The sequence below is a fragment of the Crocodylus siamensis genome, chromosome 7, assembly GCF_052110815.1.
Source record: "Crocodylus siamensis isolate JL-2025a chromosome 7, ASM5211081v1, whole genome shotgun sequence".
Classification (NCBI taxonomy): domain Eukaryota; kingdom Metazoa; phylum Chordata; order Crocodylia; family Crocodylidae; genus Crocodylus; species Crocodylus siamensis.
The window spans coordinates 44,040,724-44,060,038 of record NC_143401.1 but is presented as its reverse complement, the minus strand read 5'-3'; the positions used below and the strand labels follow the sequence as shown (position 1 = coordinate 44,060,038).

The following is a 19,315-nucleotide window of genomic DNA, read 5'->3' as shown; positions in this document are numbered from 1 at the left end:
CACCCACCATGTTACAAATATATGTGCCTCTTCTTTTATTTACTGTATAACTTCTATGATAGCATGAAATGTTCAAGATTTACAGTAGTGGGTGGGTAGGTGTTTGTTGTCACCCGGTTGATTGGTGACTGCTGTCAATGTTGGTGGTGGCAGTGAGCTGGCAAGCTCTTCTGACTTTTTTTTTTGTTCTGGTGTCTTTGGACTACATTTCCCTGCATTCCCAAGCTCATTGATCTGCATACAGCTTCCAATGAGAACTTTCACTGGAACCCTCTTATTCCCTGCCCAGGTTCCACCATCAATCTGTTTGTGTAGTGTGACATATGGCTTTGGAGGTGTGCCATGAAATGCTTTATAAATGTTTTTGAAATGTTTTTGAAAATATTGGTTGCTGTTCACCTTGGCCACCATCTGCCTAGCCCACAAAGAGCTATAGTTAACCTTTTTGCCCATGGTGGGGGGGGGCAGGCTTATTCAGATGTAGGTGACAGTGCATAATGCCCCCCTCCCCCAAACCACTCATAGTCTGGAAGCAGAAAACCCCTAGCCCAGTCCACATTTCCTCCCCACTCCCCTGACAGTCCTCCCTTCTGCCCCCCACCCACAACATCTCACGTTCTTGTATACAGACACAGATTTAAAATGTAAATTAATTTATTTTAACATAACCAAGAGAAAAAACAAAGCATTCTTAGGTGTTGTTGTCAGCAATATATCCTGTCCAACAATCATGTACAAGGGCCGCCCAACCAGCCTCTCTTTGAAGGATTTATCCTCAGTCCCTGTGCTGCTGCTGCTTGGACACGTCTTTGTTGTCTGCCTACTACCTGTCATGCTTCTTCTTCCTATGACTCCTTGCAAACTTCTCCATGGCTTTCACAGATGTTGTACAGCATTTAGGCTGCCACTACAAAGGTCATGATATTTTCTGGCTGCATCACAAGCCGACACATAAGCGCCCTCCATTGCCCTTTTAGTCAGCCAAGTGAACATTCTACAGCCATCCTGCAACTGATCAGATGGTAGTTAAAGAGCAGCTTCTGCAGGTTGGAGATGTTCCCTCCCATAAGTCTGTATGAACCAGGGCTTTAGGGGGTAGGCAGTAGGGCTGTGCAAAATTTCACTAGCTCTTTCCTTTTGATGCTGTTTTGACTTTTTTGAGTTCAAAACAGCAACATCAAAATAAAATGAAGGGCTTTGAAACAGCCTTGAAAATAAATGAGGGCAGTAAAAACTTTTTGAAAGTTTTGAAACATTTTGAGTTTTGAAGTTCAAGCTGGGCTTGCCTTCAGGGAAACAGAAAGTAAGAAGAGTGAGGGGAAGAGAGGAGAAGGACTGCTCTCATATTGACTGTGCCTGTGACTGTGGTTCTTCCCTGAGGTCCCTTCCAATCCCAGGGCCCTGGAGCCAAATGGAGAGTTTCCAGGCGATCAGTGTTCCTGGCTGGGGAAGGCCACTGTCATCAGACATGCAGGCACTGGTGAGGCAGCTGGAGGAGGGCATCAGAAAATGGCTTGATCCCTTGTGGTCTAGTACAGTCCACATGCTGGCTGCCATGTGTGACCTGAGGGTGAAGGGCAGTGTATGCAGCAGCCAAAGCCTGAATCAGTGCACAGAAATGCTGGTGAAGAGTCAGGGAGGAAGAATGGGTGAGGCATTGGGACATGGAAGAGGGGGATTCACTGTCCCATACTAGTATGCCATCCACCATCCAGTCTCCTCCTCCACCACAGACACTGCCAATGTGGGCCAAGAGCATGGCTGCCATGGTGGGGTCCAGAGGACCCAGACCCCACCATCAGGCAGATAGCATGCAGGCCTTGATGGCTGCCTATCTTGCTGAGAATATGGAGCCACTGCTGTGCAGCCCCTTGGCCTACTAGGCAAGCCGCAACCAAATGTGGCAGCATTTGGCCACAGCTGCCTGCGAACACCTGTTCTGTCCAGAAGCCAGTGTTCAGAGTAAGAGGGTGTTCAAAATTGCAGGGGATGTACTGAAACCCCACCACAGCTGCTTGGATCCTGGTTTGGTGGAGCAGCTGGTGTTCCTGAAGGTGAGCCTCCCACTGCTGGAGTTCCCCAAGCTCCAGGTACAGATGAAGTGAATGCCACCCTCCCCTCTCCATCTGTACTTATTTCCTTTTTTCCTTTTTTAAAAGCCATTGAATGCCCTGCTCTCAGAGCTGGAGGCATCACTCATTGCATCACCAGCCAGCATGGGAAGAACATGTCCTTGCTGAGCTCCTGGGCCAGGATGAACTTGGAGGTATGGACTGGGGCTATGGGGAAGGAGGAGGCCCCAGGTCCTGGGTATGACCACTAAAACTGCACTCTGCCAGGGTCAGGGAGGTCTCATAGGATTGCTGGTGTCACGGCAGCCCCAGGAAATGCCAGGGGTAAGGGTCCCCCTCCTGAAATGTGGGGAAGACGGATGATAACCTGCATCTACCCCACACACAGAGTCCTGGCTGGGGAAAGCCCAGACCTGTCACGTCTTTGACAGGCATGAGGCTTGCTGGTTGCAGTCAAGTTGTAAGGCTCCAGGTGAGCTCAGCTCAGCTGCCTAGAATACCAGCTTTTGGGTTGGAAATCCCTTTGTCAGGATGAGGAAGCACTTGCAGTTGGTCTGCGTGTGTGCTCTTCCTGGATGGAAAGAATAATAAAGAAGCCAGAGGCTGGCATGCAATGCAGGCAAGAAAGCCAGTCAATGAAAATGGAAAGGGAGGCATCAGGGGTGATGGACAGGCTGTGGGGGCAGGGGGGAAGGAGGATGTAGCAGTGCAGGTAAAAGTGAAGAGGTACCTGGGGAGTCAGATGTCTGGCAGGTTGTAGTGTGTCAGAATTCCACTGTCTATATTGAGTCCATGATTTTCTATACACACACAGTGTCACCCATGTCACAATTTTTGCTTGTCAGCAGCCTGAGGTGCGGTGTCCCAGAAACCCCTGCACCTACCTCAGTGACAGCTAGCAGGCTTTATGGACTCATCAGGGGCTACCATACCTGCAGTTTTCACCCCCCTGTGTCTTCACACTTATGAGTGACATGAGTTTTGCTTTCCGTATTTTGTGGTACAGTTTCCCAAAAAACCCTGCATGGTCTCAGAAGGAGCTACTATCCCTACAAGGTTCATCTTAATCAGACAAAAAATGACAATGACATAGGCATTTGTCTATTGGCAAAATGTCAAAACAGTGTCAAAACAGCAAAACAGTTTCAATTAAATGAAATGGAACGGTGTTTTCAAAATGAAATGAAACTCAAAACAAAACACTGTTCTGTTGAAACATTGACATGGAAGTCAAAATGGAACAGTGCTGTTTCGCACAGCCCTAGTAGGCAGTGTCCACTAATATAGATGGGAGCATGGCAACACCATGGATCAGTCTCCTCCACACTGGGTGTGTAGTGTCCTTTTTCCATGAGGTCAGGCATAGGGGCATTCTTGAACACGCATGCATAATTAGCACTGCCAGCTTACCATGAGCCAGCCTAAAAATGTTAATGAACTATTCCCGGTGGTCCACCATTGTTTGCAGGAGCATGGAGGCATATTCTTTCCTGTTTGTGAAAGCCCTTCCCCTCCATTCAGAGCACAGCACTGGGGTGTGAGTGCTGTCTAAATCCCCCATGCAGTTTGGGAACCCCTTGGCATTGAAGCCATCCATGACTTGCTGAGGATTCACCAGGTGGATCATTTTGTTTGAAGTGATTTCCTTTAGCAGCCGGCATATCTCATGAGTTGCCAACCTGGCCATGCAGGCAGCCATGCCAAACTGGTTTTCAATGTAGTGGAAGCTGCATGGGCTGGCCAGTTTCATGATGGCCATTGCAATGCTCTTGCCTGGTGGGATGGCCAGATGCATGTTAGTGTCCTACCTCACAATGTGGGGCCCCAGAATTGAGACAATATGATCGAATGTCTCTCTTTCCATTCAGAACATCTCTAGCCACTGCTGGTCATTCCAAGTCATCAACATGATTCACTCCCACCAGTCCAAGCTGCTTTCATGGGCCCACAACATGTGGATTCTGGTCCTCCTCAGGTTTTTCAACAGAGCCCAGTCATCTTCCACTTCCTCATTTTCCTCTGGGTATTCCAAATCCTCTGAGTACCTGTATCTTCATCATCTTATTCTCATTGCTGTTAAAGCAAGAACACACTTTGCCACTGAATACTTTTTCATCATTCTTATCCTTCTCAAGTGGTGCAGCAGTAATCCTCAGGTAAATAGCATTTGCAAAAGCAGTACTGCCTTCTCCTCCTCCTGCTCACCCATGTCCTCCATATTTTCCATGTTGGAAGACTCTTCACTGTATTGTTCACCATCATCATGCATTTCATCCTCATTCTTCATTTTTCCCCTCTCCATTAACAGCTTCTCACCTGTCTGCACCAAGCTGGGGGCAGGGACTGTAGGGAGGTCTGTGGCCTAGAGCTTGGTGTAGCTGCTTTTTCAACAAGTCACCCCAGGGCACTGGGGTTTTTGTACATTGTTTCAATCTGAGATTAGCAACCACTGCTGTTCTGATGTAATCAAACTTGCAAAAATAAAATGTTTTGCCTACTCCTGTCCTGGTAATGTAGTTTCATAGTTTCATAGTTTCTAGGATCGGAAGGGACTTGAGCAGATCATCTAGTCTGACCCCGTGCCATGGCAGGAAAGAATACTGGGGTCAAATGACCCCCAACAAGATGTTCATCTAACCTCCTCTTAAACACCCCCAGGGTAGGAGCCTGCACCACTTCTCTTGGAAGCTGGTTCCAGACCCTAGCCGCCCTGACTGTGAAGTAGCACCTCCTGATATCTAACCTAAACCTACCCTCAGCCAGCTTGTGACTGTTATTTCCGGTCACTCCTGGCGGTGCTTGGGGGAACAGTGACTCCCCCAATGCCCGCTGATCCCCCCTGACTAGTTTATAACAGGCCACAAGATCCCCCCTCAGCCTTCTCTTGTGGAGGCTGAACAGGTTCAGGTCCCGTAGCCTCTCCTCATAGGGCCTGCCCTGTTGTCCCCTGATCATACGAGTGGCCCTCCTCTGGACCCTCTCCATGCTGTCGACATCCCTCTTGAAGTGTGGCGCCCAGAACTGGACACAGCACTCCAACTGCGGCCTGACCAGTGCCGCATAGAGGAGGAGGATCACCTCTTTGGACCTGCTCGAGATGCATCTGTGGATGCATGACAAGGTACGGTTGGCCTTCCTGACTGCCTCCCCACACTGCCGGCCCATGTTCATCTTGGAGTCAATGATGACTCCAAGATCCTTTTCCGCCTCCGTGCTGACAAGAGGGGAGTTCCCCAACCTGTAGGTATGGTGCCAGTTGTTCCTCCCCAGGTGCATCACCTTGCACTTGTCTGGGTTGAATCCCATCCTATTCCCATCCACCCACCCTTGTAACCTGTCTAGGTCTGATTGTAGCCTGATGCTTCCTTCTAGTGTGCCCACATCCCCCCGCATCTTAGTGTCATCAACAAATTTGAACAGGGTGCTTTTTTCCCCCTCATCCAAATCACTGATGAAGACGTTGAAGAGTGCAGGCCCGAGGACCGAGCCCTGCGGAACCCCACTGCCCACGTCCTTCCAGGTTGAGAAGGACCCATCCACTACCACCCTCTGGGTGTGGCCCTCCAGCCAGTTGGTGACCTAATTGACTGTGTGGGCATCGACACCACAGTCCCCCAGTTTCTTAATGAGAACAGGGTGAGAGACAGTGTCGAAAGCCTTCTGGAAGTCCAGGAAGACTATGTCCACTGCTACCCCTGCATCTAATGATCCGGTAATCAGATCATAGAAGGCCACCAGGTTGGTCTGACAGGACCTGCCACTGATGAACCCATGTTGGTTGCCCCTAAGCATGCAGTCCCCAGCTGGCCCCTCATGGATGTGTGCCAGCATAATTTTCTCAAACAGCTTGCCTAGGATCGAGGTAAGACTGACTGGCCTATAGTTTCCTGGGTCTTTCTTCCTCGCCTTTTTGAAGATTGGAACCACGTTCGCCCTCTTCCAGTCCTCTGGGACCACACCAGAGCACCACGAGTGCTCATAAGAGCACCACCATGGGTCCTGCTCACCTCCAGCTCTGCTGGGGGTCAGGCGGGGTCCACTGTGGTTGCTGGGGGTCTTTGGGGTTCAGGGGCACAACGAATTTATAGCCTATGCATCTCTAGCTGCTCCTGGACCTAAATTGCAGCTTTTTTTCCATTGGTGGGCCCTTTTAAACTAAATTGTGGGGGCAGAGGTCTGTATTGACGAGGGAGGTTTGAGGTGGGTGAGGGATTACAGCACAGTGGAGGCAGAAGAGAACTCATCCCAGTCATGAGACTTGTCCCTAGGGAGCACAACAATATGAATCCAGGGATCGACTTCAGTCTCATCAAGCAGACTGCAGTGAATCTTTGAGTGCTATTTGATGCCCACAACTCTGTGACATTTGACTCAAAAGAGGACATGGCAATGTGCTCCACACCACCTTTGGTAAGTGACACCTGACACTTGTCTGTTCCTTGAGGGTGCCAGGGTTGTCCCTAGGGGTTGCAAAACAAGTGACCACCCCAGGCACAGCACTTTGGGGACCCATGGAAACGGGTGGAACAGACAGGGTGACCTCAGCACCACTGCCAGCCTCGCATATGGATGCTTGCCAACTTGTTATCACACATCCCAGACAAACTGCCTTTGGTGGCAGCTTTGGCAGTGGTGGGAGGTGGGGGGCAAGTATTGCAGGGTGGTGGCACCCCCAGGCACCTGCCAATGGTGCCTCCTTTGTGTCCACACCTGGGCTGGATACCCTATCTGCCACTATTGGTACACCACTGCCCCACACCCAGATACAGTCACCCTGATAGGGTCTTCTCTGGTTTATGTGAGATGTATTGGTTCAGTTCAAATTTATTGTAAATGGGGCTGGTGGAATTTTATCGGCATGAAGGAAGGTACACAAGGAGCACAAGAGGCACCAATACAAATTCCAATGCTCTTTCTATCCTTCTTCCCTCCCTCTGGTTTTAGATCCCCTCCCACTGCTAGCCGCAGACTCATCAATCCCTGTGGGTGTGACAAGAGGCTGAAGAGAAAAGGAAGAAAGAGAAGATGAAGAGGATGACAACACTTCTTTCAGGATTGTCTCAACAACTGAACTATTATGCATTATAATTATAGTTGACTTTCATCCACACATAATATAATAATAATTATAGACACATAATATAATAACAGGTAATACTAATAATAGGAGTCAATAATAATATTAATTCCAATAGTTATATATTAAGAATGCTTGTAATAATATTAATATTATTTATGATTGTAATGGTTCAATTCCTTATCACAGTATTTCAAAGCAGGTAGATCTGCCTTATCACCACCCCCGCGCAGCTGCCTCTTACAACACACATACTGGGCACACTGATTCCTTGTAATGAAAAAGAAGATATTGAATATAAGGCAAATGATTATGCGCCCTCCCTCCCTGCCTCTCACCATGGCGGGGAGCAGCGGGGTGGGAGTTGTGATTTCATACATCCTGGTTACTGGCCATAATAATGAGCAAGCTCCTTCCTAGGTCCCTCTATTCCCATAGCTGGGCCTTCTGGATTGGGGAAAAGTACCTTTTTTTCAAAAAGTACCTAATTGTGAGCCTGATGCCACATCAGGAGGGCAAGGCTTTCTACTCACCCTTCTCCTTGTTTGCTGGCTAAGCCACAAATGCAGCTGAGGTTATTTTCAATAGGACACTATCCAGTATAAAAACATATCATTGAGGGGACTCATGTTCATTGAGCGAGAAGTCCCTTCAGTAGCCTACTAACAAGCAACTGTTTCTGTAAATAAGCATGTAAAGAAATGTATAATAACTATGTAATGAATGTGTACTAAAATAAATACATACATTATTAAATACTTTAAAATTATGAATCTCCTTTACATAATATAATATTTGAATTGTTGTTGGCCACTAGTACTGCTAGAGCTTCTCTTCTGTCTACTTGAATTGTTGCACAAGTTCTGCAGATCCATTTCATATTATTCTCACCCTCCTCCTCATTACTGGCCATGTTTGCTAATGAGTGTATTATGGAATTGTAATTTGAGAATTGTTGCGGGCCACAAATCTGGAATTTTTCTTCTTGGTTGCTGGCCAAGCCCTCCAGCTAATTCCCTCCTGGGGTCTGTGTAGTAGGTCCATGATGCCAGGCTCTTCGCCCCATTAACCCACCTCTGCCATATACCTCTCCATTGCACCTTGTATCTTTCAAATTGTTTCTTGTCACAAATGCTACAAATACTACTCCAGGTGCGGCCACACCAATGGTGAGTAAAGCAAGAAAATAACTACTTTGGATTTACTGGAGATGCATCAATTGATGCATGCCAGAGTTTTATTGGCTTTAGTGGCTACTGCATCACATTGCTGGCTCATATTCATGCTGGGCTCTATTGTTACCCCCAATCCCTTTCAGTTGTAGTGCTGGTCAAATTAGCGATGCCCAGACTGTAGGTGTGCTGGGGGTTCTTCCTTCCCAGATGCAGCACTTTGCATTTCTCTATATTGAACCTCATCTAGTTACATTCTGCCCAACATGCCAGCCTGTCTAGGTCTGCTTGTATCTGTAGCATATCTGTAGGTGTGTCCACACAACCCCATATTTTGGTGTCATCTGCAAACTTGGCCAATGGGCTTTTCACCCCCTCATCCAGGTCATTGATGAAGATATTGAACAACACTGGGTCAAGTACCAACCCCTGGGGTATGCCTCTGCCCACATCTCACCAGGACAGCACCAATCCATTCATTTTGATTCTCTGTGTACTACCCTGCAACCAGTTTCATACCCATTAGATGGTCCCATTGTTGAGCCTGATATCTTCCAGTTTTCTGATCAGTACAGCATAGGAAACCAGGTCAAAGGCTTTCTCAAAGTTGAGGTATATGATGTCAACTGCTTTTCTCTTGTTCAAGTGATGAGTCACCTGATCATAGAAAGAAATGAGGTTGGTCAGACAAGACCTGCCTGCGATGAAGCCATGCTGGCTGTCAGTTAGTATCATGCCTTCTGCAAGTTTGTCACATATAGCCTCTTTGATGAATGTTTCTAGGATTGTCCCTGGAATAGAAGTTAAGCAAATTGGCCTGTAGTTTCCTGGGTCTTCACACTTCCCCTTCTTGAAGATGGGCACAATATTGGTGTTCTTCCAGTTCTCTGGGATTTCTCCAGAGACCTATGATTTTTGAAAAATCTTTGCCAGGGGCTCTGCGATTACTTCATCCAACTCTTGCAGCATTCTTGGGTGGAGATCCTCTGGTCCTGCTGATTTATATACTTCTAATTTCTTTAATTGATCATACACCAGTTCTATGGCAATGGTGGAAAGGATGTCAATCCCACCCTGCTCATTCTGTGCCCTACCTGACATGCTGTTCCCCTGGGTCTTGAGAAAAACTGAGGCAAAGTAGTCATTTAGGAGTTCCATTTTTTCCTGAGTGGTAGTGACCAGGAATCCTGAGGCATTGAGCAGTGGTCCAACACTCCCATTATTTTTTCCTTTTCCTCCCTATGTAGCTAAAGAAGGACTTCTTGTTGTCCCTGATTCTTGTAGCTAATTTTAGCCTTAGCTTGCGTAATCTGTTTTCTACATGTGTGGGGCATTTTCAAGTAGTCTTCCTTAGAGGCTGTCCCAAGATTCCATTGTTTGCACATCTCTTTCTTGTTCTGCAAGAGGGCTGCAACTTCCCTGCTTAGCCGAGAGGGGGTTTTTTTTGACCCTTCTGCTAGTTTTTCTCCAAAAGGGAATGGATTTTCTCTGAGCCTTAAGGATTGTATCCTTACGGAATGACCATTCTTCTCATGCTCCCTTTACCTGTGGTCCTTCGTCTCTCAGGACATTCTCTACTACTAATGCCCTGAGCTTATTCAAATTTGTGTTTTTGAAGTCTGAGACTGAGCTTGCTATCTGTTTTGTCAGCCGTGCAATGGACTGTGAATGTAATGATTTCACAGTCACTATCACTTCAGCTGCCCTCAATGTTTAAGTTGGTCACCAGGGCATCCCTTTTGGCCAGGACCAGGTCAAGAACTGCATTGCCTCTAGTTGGCCTGTGCACCTCCTGAATCAAAAAAAACTCTTCGGTCCTGGTCAGAAGGATTGTGATCGACCCAAGCTGGCCATGCATTCCTCCCAGGAGATGTCTGGGTAGTTCAAGTCACCCATGACAACCATGTTTTGTGTGGGTGGTCTCTGTTAGTTCACTGGTGAATGCTAGATCAAGTTCCTCCCCTTGATTACGTGGCTTGTAGTATACACCTACAGTCAAGTCTCTCTCACCATGGCTCCCTCAGAGCTTGACTCAGAGGGTTCAAGCTGTTCTTCTTTGGGGCAGACATTGGCCTGTAGGGAGATGTACTGCTCCTTCACATAGAGGGCAACACCCCCACCTCTCTTCCCTACTTGATCCTTTCTGTAAAGGACGTAGCCCTTTATGGTTGTGCTCCAGTCATGAGAGGAGCCCCACCAGGTCTCCGTGATCCCTAATAGATCATAGTGTCCATTGGAGAGCAAGAGGATTAGTTCCTCCTGCTTGTTCCCCATGCTTCTGGCATTGGTGTACAGGCACTTAAGTCCTTCTACTGAAGTCACTGGCCACCTGTTGCATTGAAGGGTAGCTGTTTTCTCAACTCCCATAAGATTGGCTAGCTTGGTTTCATTGTCAATGGAGATTTCCTGTATATTGGTACCCAGGTAGGCTCCAGTTAGCATTTCCCCACCCAGCTGTGATCTTAATTTAATGCCCTAAACTTTAACGCTTTAATGAATGCTTAAATGCACTAAATGGACTTTTAGAGTTTTGTGCAAATACAAATGCAGTTACTTCACCATAAATGGGAAATATTGTTGCATCTATCTATGCCCCTGGAGAAGTTCCAACTGAATCTCCATCCCTAGAAATCTTCAAGAACAGGTTAGACAGACACTTGAGTGGGATGGTTTGGTCAACAATGATCCTGCCTTGAGCAAAGGGTTGGATTAGATGACTTCATTAGGTCCCTTCCTATTTTCCTATGATCTTAAGAACATGAAGAAGCATGTCCTGCATTCAAAACATTATTTAAAATTACACCTACACCCAGTTAGTTTAATAGAAGTTATAACCCACAAAAATCTGTGCCTCTCGTATATGGCTACAATTTCACTGTACTGCTACTACATAAAATATGGGCTGAATATACTACTTCCCCACCCCATTGTGACAGCACTATGGAGGGGATGGAATAGCCTATAGGTAACACACTTAATGTGGTTGTTGTCTGGCCTGCATTGGAAGGGGAATGTGGGAGAGAGAGGGAGAGTCATGAGAGCTCAGGTCATATAAAGTCATGGAAAATAAAAGGTAGACCTGAGACTGCTCTATGTCACCCACAAATTGTCCAAGATACACACTTAAAGTTACCTTTACCCTGTCTATTCAGATTCCTGTACTTTGCCCCAGGATTAGAATAATGTGCCCACTCTGTTTCAGATCAGATAGATTATCCATGGAGCCCATTCTTCATTAAGAGGTAGGAATCAAGACCACAGCATAATAAGACTTCAATGTCCCTCTCATGTGAAGAAAAAAAATACAAAAAAATATTTCTGGAAGACATTTCTATGTGCTCAAATGAACGTCTTATCACTTAATATTCTTCAGAGTACTTAAAATAGTAACTGTGGTGCCTTGGAACTCAGGAGCACATAGATTCTTCAACAGGAAGCTCATTTGCCAGGACTCACTCAAGGACAAAGTTCTTATCCCAGCAAGACTCTTTCTGCCTTCAAGAGCCATTTTGCTGTGTGCTGAGAAATAGCCAATTTATCACAGTTAATCTAGACTTCCTTTCTTTATCTCTCATACTGTAACATGCACCAGTGATTTTCCCCTTACATAAAAATGTTATTATTTTCATAGAATAATAGTAACATAGAAAATTAAGGTTAGAATCATAGAAAATTAGGGTTGGAAGGGACCTTAGGAGGTCATCTAGTCCAACCCCACAATCAAAGCAGGACTATCCCTGATTAGATCATTCTAGCCAGGGCTTTGTCAAGATGGGCCTTAAAATCCCGAACCCCTGCCCACTCTCCTAGCCTAGCCAGTGGCTGCCCCACCCAGCCCCATCATCTCAGTTCTTTAAAAAACCAAAAAAAGACTCACTGGCTGCCAGGCAGAGGTGAAATCTTTCTCTGAATCTTTTCTGAATTGATTTAGACCATTTTATTGGTCTCCGAATTTGATTTCAATTCAGCTGCTAAATCAGGCTGAATTTCCTCAAATTGAATTAGCACCCGAATCTTCACACAGCCCTAGTAGCCAGCCAAAGCATCTCTATGGCTGTCCCTCACCCCGGTGCAGAAGCACACTGCCTTGCCCTCTAGGGAGCTGGACCTGGACTCTGTCTGATAAGTAAAGGGTGAGGAGCTGCATGAGGGGGGTGGGGACATGGGGGTACCCCCACTGGCCCCATCCCCTGCCTGCTCCTGAGTCCCCCAGGTCACTGCCCTGCCTGGCACCATCCCCCACCAGCTCCTGCAGCAGCCCTGATTACTGCCCTCCTAGCCCCAACCAACACCTTCCCCCTCAGCGCCCCCCATTGCCACCCCACCCAGCCCCAGCATCCTGGTAATTTAAAAAAAAAAAGCCCTGCACTCACCAGCAGTGGCAGCAGCCATCAGGGTCACTGGGGCCTTGTGGTAGAGTGCCCTAAATAGCAAGGGGCAAGGGAGGGCAAAGGGACAGGCCCCAACCACCTGGCACTCACGCTGCCACCACCCCATCATGTGGGTGTGGCCTGGGTTAGCAGGGCACTGCATGGCTCTGCATCAGGCTGGGGCCACTCAGACTGAGCGGTGCGAGGCCCTGGGTGACAGCTTCAGTGGCCCCAGCTGCCCAACAGCATGCGGAGACATGGAGTACCCTGCCAACCTGGGCCACACCTGCACTGTGTGGCAATAGCAGTGTGGGTCTCAGGCAATCAGGGCCAGTTCCCATTGCCCCCCCTCTGCCCTGTGCTGTGTGTGTGTGGGGGGGTGGGGACTCTGCCACAAGGCCCCAGTGACCCTGATGGCTTCTGCTACTGCTGATGAGTGTGGAGCTTTTTTTTTTTTGCTAGGGATAGATGGGGGGGTGGGTCTGGGTGAGACAGCAATAGGGAGGTCTGGGGGTTCAAGCAGGGGTTCACCTGGGTGACACATCCATTGGAAACCTGGGGTGCAAGCAGAGGGTGAGGCCAAGTAGGGCAGCCATTGGGGGGCTGAATAAGCTGGTGGGGGATGGGGACAGGTTGGGGGAGCAAGTGGAATGGGGCATATAAGCCCTGAGCCACTGCATGGGCCATGTGGACCACGTTGAGGGGTCAGTATCCCCTGTGGGGGGCTGTTGCCCCTGTGGGTAGGATGTAGCCCTGGGGGGGCATTCTATGAGATGTATAGCAATCTGGGGTGCAAGCAAGGGGTGTGGCAAGGTGGGGCAGCCACTGGGGGACTGAGGAAACAAGTAGAGGTGGGGCACCTGGGCCCTGTAGGGGATTTGGTAGCCCCTGCAGGGGCCAGGTGGCCCCTGTTGCGGGGAGCTGTTACCCCTGTGGGGAGAGAAGTCAGTAAGCTTTATGGGGGGAGCTGCACCCTGCAGAGGCAGAGGACCCACCCATCCTGAGCAGCCCCCCTCACAATCCCACCACAGTCTTCCCACACCTACCAACACACCCCATGGCTCCAAACATCCCACCACAGCAACCCTCACCCCCCACCTTTCTTCCCACCCCCACTTCTGCAAACTCCGTATCCTCCCCAGCACACACCCTCCATGCCCCCTGCAGGATGAGACTTTCTGGAAGGAGCTGTGGCTGCAGGCCCAGCTGTCCCCACATCCAGGTTAGTGAAGCAGTCAGGAGAGCTCTAACTGCTCTTTGGTAAGAAAACCAAAGGCAAAAAACAAAACATATAGGTATTTATAATTCATTATGATAATAAAGACACTGGTAGGCTTTCAAATTGCTTTAGCACTGTAGATAAAACAATAAAACACTATCCAACTGACCACTGTCTCTCACTCTATATATATATACAGTGGTCTTTTGTTTTAATTGTAGAGGAACATGGATTTTGGGGTATTTTACAGAGCTTTTTTGGGAATTTTTTATCAGGGATTTTTCAGTTTTCAAAAGAGAACACCATAATTCCTGCTAGGGAAGCAATGGGCAGGAACCAGACAGAGGAGTCTGCTCAGAGCTGACACCTTGGACCTAGCTGGAGGTGGTGACCTCCTGGCCAATTGCGGCCAGGAGGATATGCTTTGACAGTTCAAAGCAGGCCACCACACTGGGAACATCTTCCAGGTGATAGCTTCCCCGATGGCTGGGCAGGGGCACACATCGCACTAGTGCCACTCAAAGGGTAACTCTGCACCCATAGCCCACTGGAAGCTGACTCAGAGGGGTGGATGTCTCTACTAGTGGTGCAGTCCCCATCTGGGTCTGGCAGGTGCATAGGCAGCAGCCCCCACTACCAGACTACTGCATTGGTAGAGGGTGCAGGGAACTCTCAAGGCTGCTTCAGCAGTCAGGTGGTACAAGGGGTAGTGTCATCAGGTACCAGTTGGCCTGCCCACAGAAGCTCATATCTATTTGTCCACTTGATTACCATTGGCAAGGCCCAACTGGCTAAATAGTGGCCCCTTTTTACAGGGGCAAATGGATGAATGAAACAACTAAATTCTTGGGACAACTAATGAAAAAAAAACAGGATAGGATTGTCATGTGGGTCAAACGGTCAAAATCAGTGCATTTGAGTGGGATACCAAAAATATGTGTGCCTGAGGGGGACACTGAGGGAGATATAGGTGAAGGTGGGGGGGTAATAGTGTGACAAACATGCCAGATATCCACCAGGGAGTAGTTCATCGGGATCTCCTCAAGGACACCCACAGCAGCCTAGTTCCACTCCCTGTCCAACATGTCTTATGTATCTAAGTTGAAGTTAAAGTCCCCACCAAGGACCAGGCACTTGCAAGGGTTGAGGGTGCCAATGTAAGTGGCCACGTCATGGAAAAAATCCACCAATTCTGGGTCCTTTACAGGGGCATACACTTTCAGAAGGTCCAGGGCCAGCCTTGCACTTGGACCCAAAGGTGCAACAGACAGCTTGGCACCACTTCAGCATCTTGGGGAACCTCCAGCTGCAGGCCTGGGGAGAACAGGGTGGCCAACCCGCAAGAAGTGGCTGAGAGGTGACCTAAAAAGACCTTGCCTCCCAACTTCACCCACCAATTAAGCTCATTGGCTGGAGTCATCAGGGTCTCCTGCAAGAATACCACGGGGTACCCCCCACACCCCACAGGAAAACAAACACAGAAGTAGATGATGAGGCAGTTGTGGGGAAATGCAGAAGGAACAGTCAGTTAAGGCAGCATGGACTCCCTCCCCATGGCTTGGTGGTGGGCTGGGGAGCAAGCCAGAACAGGAGTGCAGATGCTGGGGTGGCATGCTAGGGTGCAGTGTGATGGGTCCTTCCTGAGCGGGTGGCAGAGGACCATGGGGGGGAAGAAACAGCAGCAGGTGCAGTGAATTTGCCCCCAAAAGCTCTGAGACCAAGCCAGCAGCTAGCAGTAGCCAGAGACAGAAAGGGGCCTGGTCATCTTCTCCCCAGAAGCTCTTAAGACCCAACTTGCAACAACCAGCAGCAGCAGCAGCCTGGGACAACAAAGGATGTGGCCAATTTCCTCCCAGAGGCTCCTCCCTCAGAAGCTCCTAAAGGCACGTAGCCCTGAGTTATTTGCTAGGGAATCTTTTTGTATTGATGGGGCCAGGAGAGGGCAGCTTTTTACACTACTGGGTGTTAGACCCTGACTCCATGCGGCACCCAGCAACTAGGAAGATGATGATCCAATTGCCCATGGAACCTGTTACTCATTAGCCAGAGCAAGCAGGGAGCAAACACCAGCACACTTTGCTCACAACAGCTTCATTCAGAATGGAGACAGCTTTGGGCCAGGTCCCCCCCTCCAAAAAATAAACCATCTGCAGAGAACATTAGTTCTTTTGACATGCTATACACCTTGTTTCATGCTCATTAACATTTACTCCACCTTCACCCCTCCTTTGGTTCCACCCATATCTCCTCCTTACTCAAGCTCCACCTCTGTTTATTGTTCACTTCATTAGCATGGAATTACCTATGCATGCCATTCATTTACATGACTTTTTGTTATGAGTGCTTGCATAAGACTTTGGCCTCCGCTTCCTCTGGTCACTTTCTGGTTCTTTCTGACTCCTTCTTCATCTCTAAGGTGTTGCTTCTGCTTTATCTCCTGATGATAGCTGGCAGGCTGCAGCTTGTTCTCCTTACACAATGGGCTCTATACTTTACAACACTATGACCTTGTTAGAAGACTGCTTGCTTAAGCATTTGCAATGTTACTTTTAATATATCATTTTGCCTTGTGGTCATCAGCTCTGCTGAGACATGGAAAAAAGCCTTTATTCAGCTACAAATCCAGTGCCCCCCAAGATCCAAATACTGTCACCCTAACACTGGTGTCAGCTCAGGTGCTGACCCCAAGCTTTAGCTCCCCCTGGATGCAGATTCAGGCAGGATTATTTTACCCCAAGTGGCACAACTTGCACCACACCAAAGTGTCTGTCCTGGCATGCGTGCTGAAGCAAAATGCCCCAGCCCAAATTTGCACCACTTCTATTTGAGGTACTGCAAGCACATGTGCCTGCATGTGTGGATGCACCCACACTGTCTCTGACCTTTCTCTTATTGCCAAAATACTTGTAGAAACCCTTCTTTTTATCCTTCATGTCCCTTGCTAGCTTGTAGAGGGGCCTGGGCCGAGCAGCCACTCTGGGGTAGGCCCAGGTGCCACACACTGAATGAGTGCCTTATTCTCCTATTTTTGTATCTCACCTGCTACAACTTGGTGTAACTATAAAGAATATCAGGAGGTAGCATTACATAATTATGGGGTCCTGGTTTTCTCTGGAAAAAAAAGCCCTAGATTTTCTGATTTAAAACAGAAATGTATAATATACATTTAAACTATAATATTAATATATTATAAAATATAAATATTAATTATTAATATTAATATTAATTAAAAATTTATAACCCAATTTTTTTTTTCTGTGATTAAAATGAAACACCACTACAAAGTTATATTGATCAATAGATCAATCAATATAGTGGTGTTTTATTTTAATCATGGAAAATTTTATTTGTGGGGTTTTTTTAATCAGAAAATTTGGGATTTTTATCAGGGAAAACCAGGATCCCTGATGATAGATCAATCTATCTATTTAGTGGTGTTTCCTTCTAATCATGGAAAAATGTAGATTTTAGGTTAGTTTTTTAATCAGAAGAAATGGGCTTTTTTTTAGCAGAGAAAACCAGGATCCCTGCTGATTATATAGGGTTCATTTAGACAGGTGCATGTCACAATGTCTGAGAGTCTTCTGTGGGGCTCCTCCTCCCTACAACCCACCCCTTTCCACTCAGGTGTTCTGTTGGTGATCAGAGTAGGCACCTGGTCTTCCCTAGGCATCTGGCTTCATGTGCTAGGTAGAATGGTCTGTGAAGGAAGAAAACTAAGTAGCCTGGGGCCAGCATAAGTTGGCTGAGTCTGGGGGTCTTTTTAAAGGTCTGTGATCAATGACATCTGGGCTGTGTAAGAAAATAGATAAACTGATAAGTAAAATAATAGTGTCTTTGCTTCAGGCCTCACTTCAGCCCAGCAGCATAACACAGACACCTTTCTCCAGGAAGTCAGGGCTCTTCTGGGTTTGTCTCCTGTTATGAGCACAATCTGAGTGGGCTGACCTGTCTCAACCCAAGCACTTCAGGTAGCCTGGGGTCATAAGTATTACTACCCCCCATGTGGCCCCTAAAGGTACCTGACCTCCAGCAGTTATGCGACAGTGAGGGTTCTGTGGGGAGAGCCAGTGTCATGCTGATGTTTAATTGCAAATCCTTGACTGTGATGGTCAAGGGACATGACATCAGCCAGTGACTATGCCAGTGTTCTCCCCTTTATGATGCTGGTTCTGCCTTATGTGGGAAGTTCTGGGTCAGCCTGCACCAGCAAGGTCAAGCAGAACAACACCCAAAATTGATGTTTCATCCTATCTTTTATAGCCTGGTCAATTCACTAAGTTCTCTGGGTTTTTCCTGTGTTATCACTGTGTTCTTCCTTGGAGTTCAATTGTCATTGTTCTCTCACTGTTTTGGGGTGGATTATTCTTGTTTTCATATGTTATCTGTCTGCATTCTTCAGCCAGTCTACAGCTGATGATTTCCTTTTCCAGAGACATGCTCTCACCCATTCTTTCACATATACAGCATACAAAGATTGAACACTTATGTCAAGCTACAGAGCAATACAAAATGGAATTTCTTAAGGCAATGCAAAACTCAAGAAAATACATAAGATTAAAAACGATAGGCAAAAAGTCTATTTGTATAACTTTCCCTTCCTTAATCCTTCAAAACATTTTGTTTTGAACGGATCACTCTATAATTTTTGCAAAGCTATATATTGTGAAGCAATTAAGGCATGTGATTTCAATTTAAAATATATTTGTTTCATCCAACAACACATTACAATCAGCATTATTCCAGTTAGTATAGAAAAGATGACAATAGAATGTAACCTAACATTTAGGACCGCTGTCTATCATGCTGAGCCTCCCTTGAAAATATCAATGCACCCCCAAATCCTGCACCCACACTGGCACCAGGTCCCCATGCAGTTGCAGGGTCCCAATGAGGCCTCCTCCTTCCCCAGATAGCCTCATCCAAACCACTGGTGTTATTCAATAACAAAAAGAAATATGAACAGTCCTGTCCACGGGCAATAATTGCCACCAGAAAAAGATGTGATTAAAGAAGGCAGCATGCCAGCTTACATTTATGCAGGGTTCGTGCTATGGCTCTCCACCATCGGCTACAGTTTTTCTTCTGGGGTTGCTGCCATCTCTCCAGGGGCTTCTGTAGATCCCCTCCTCCAGCCTTTGGACCACTTACAAAGCCTCTCTATGGAGCTCTTGGATGCACTCCTTCTCTTTTGGCTGCTGCTCCTACTGCCGCTCTGCCCAGGTTTTTTATAGTTTTGGCCTGCCCCTTCTGGTCAGCTGACTAGCTGGCCAGGCTCAGCATTTAACCTTCTCCTTACCAGCACTCTGTGCCCAGAAAGTTTTGGCCTTAAAAGGGGCCAACCTGTCTTCTGGTGACAGGGCTAGGGTAACCTGTGGCTTTCAAATAAATTTAATACATTAAAT

At 47.4% G+C, this 19,315-nt stretch overlaps 1 long non-coding RNA gene across 1 annotated transcript; it reads right to left on the bottom strand.

Moving 5' to 3' along the window:
• Positions 1 to 6,620: 6,620 nt before the first annotated feature.
• On the bottom strand, positions 6,621 to 19,190 carry LOC149859736 (uncharacterized). Its single transcript, XR_016443506.1, has 3 exons — positions 18,944 to 19,190; positions 8,841 to 8,978; positions 6,621 to 7,071 (listed from the first exon to the last, which is right to left on the bottom strand). It is a non-coding gene; the product is annotated as an uncharacterized LOC149859736 (long non-coding RNA).
• Positions 19,191 to 19,315: the final 125 nt, after the last annotated feature.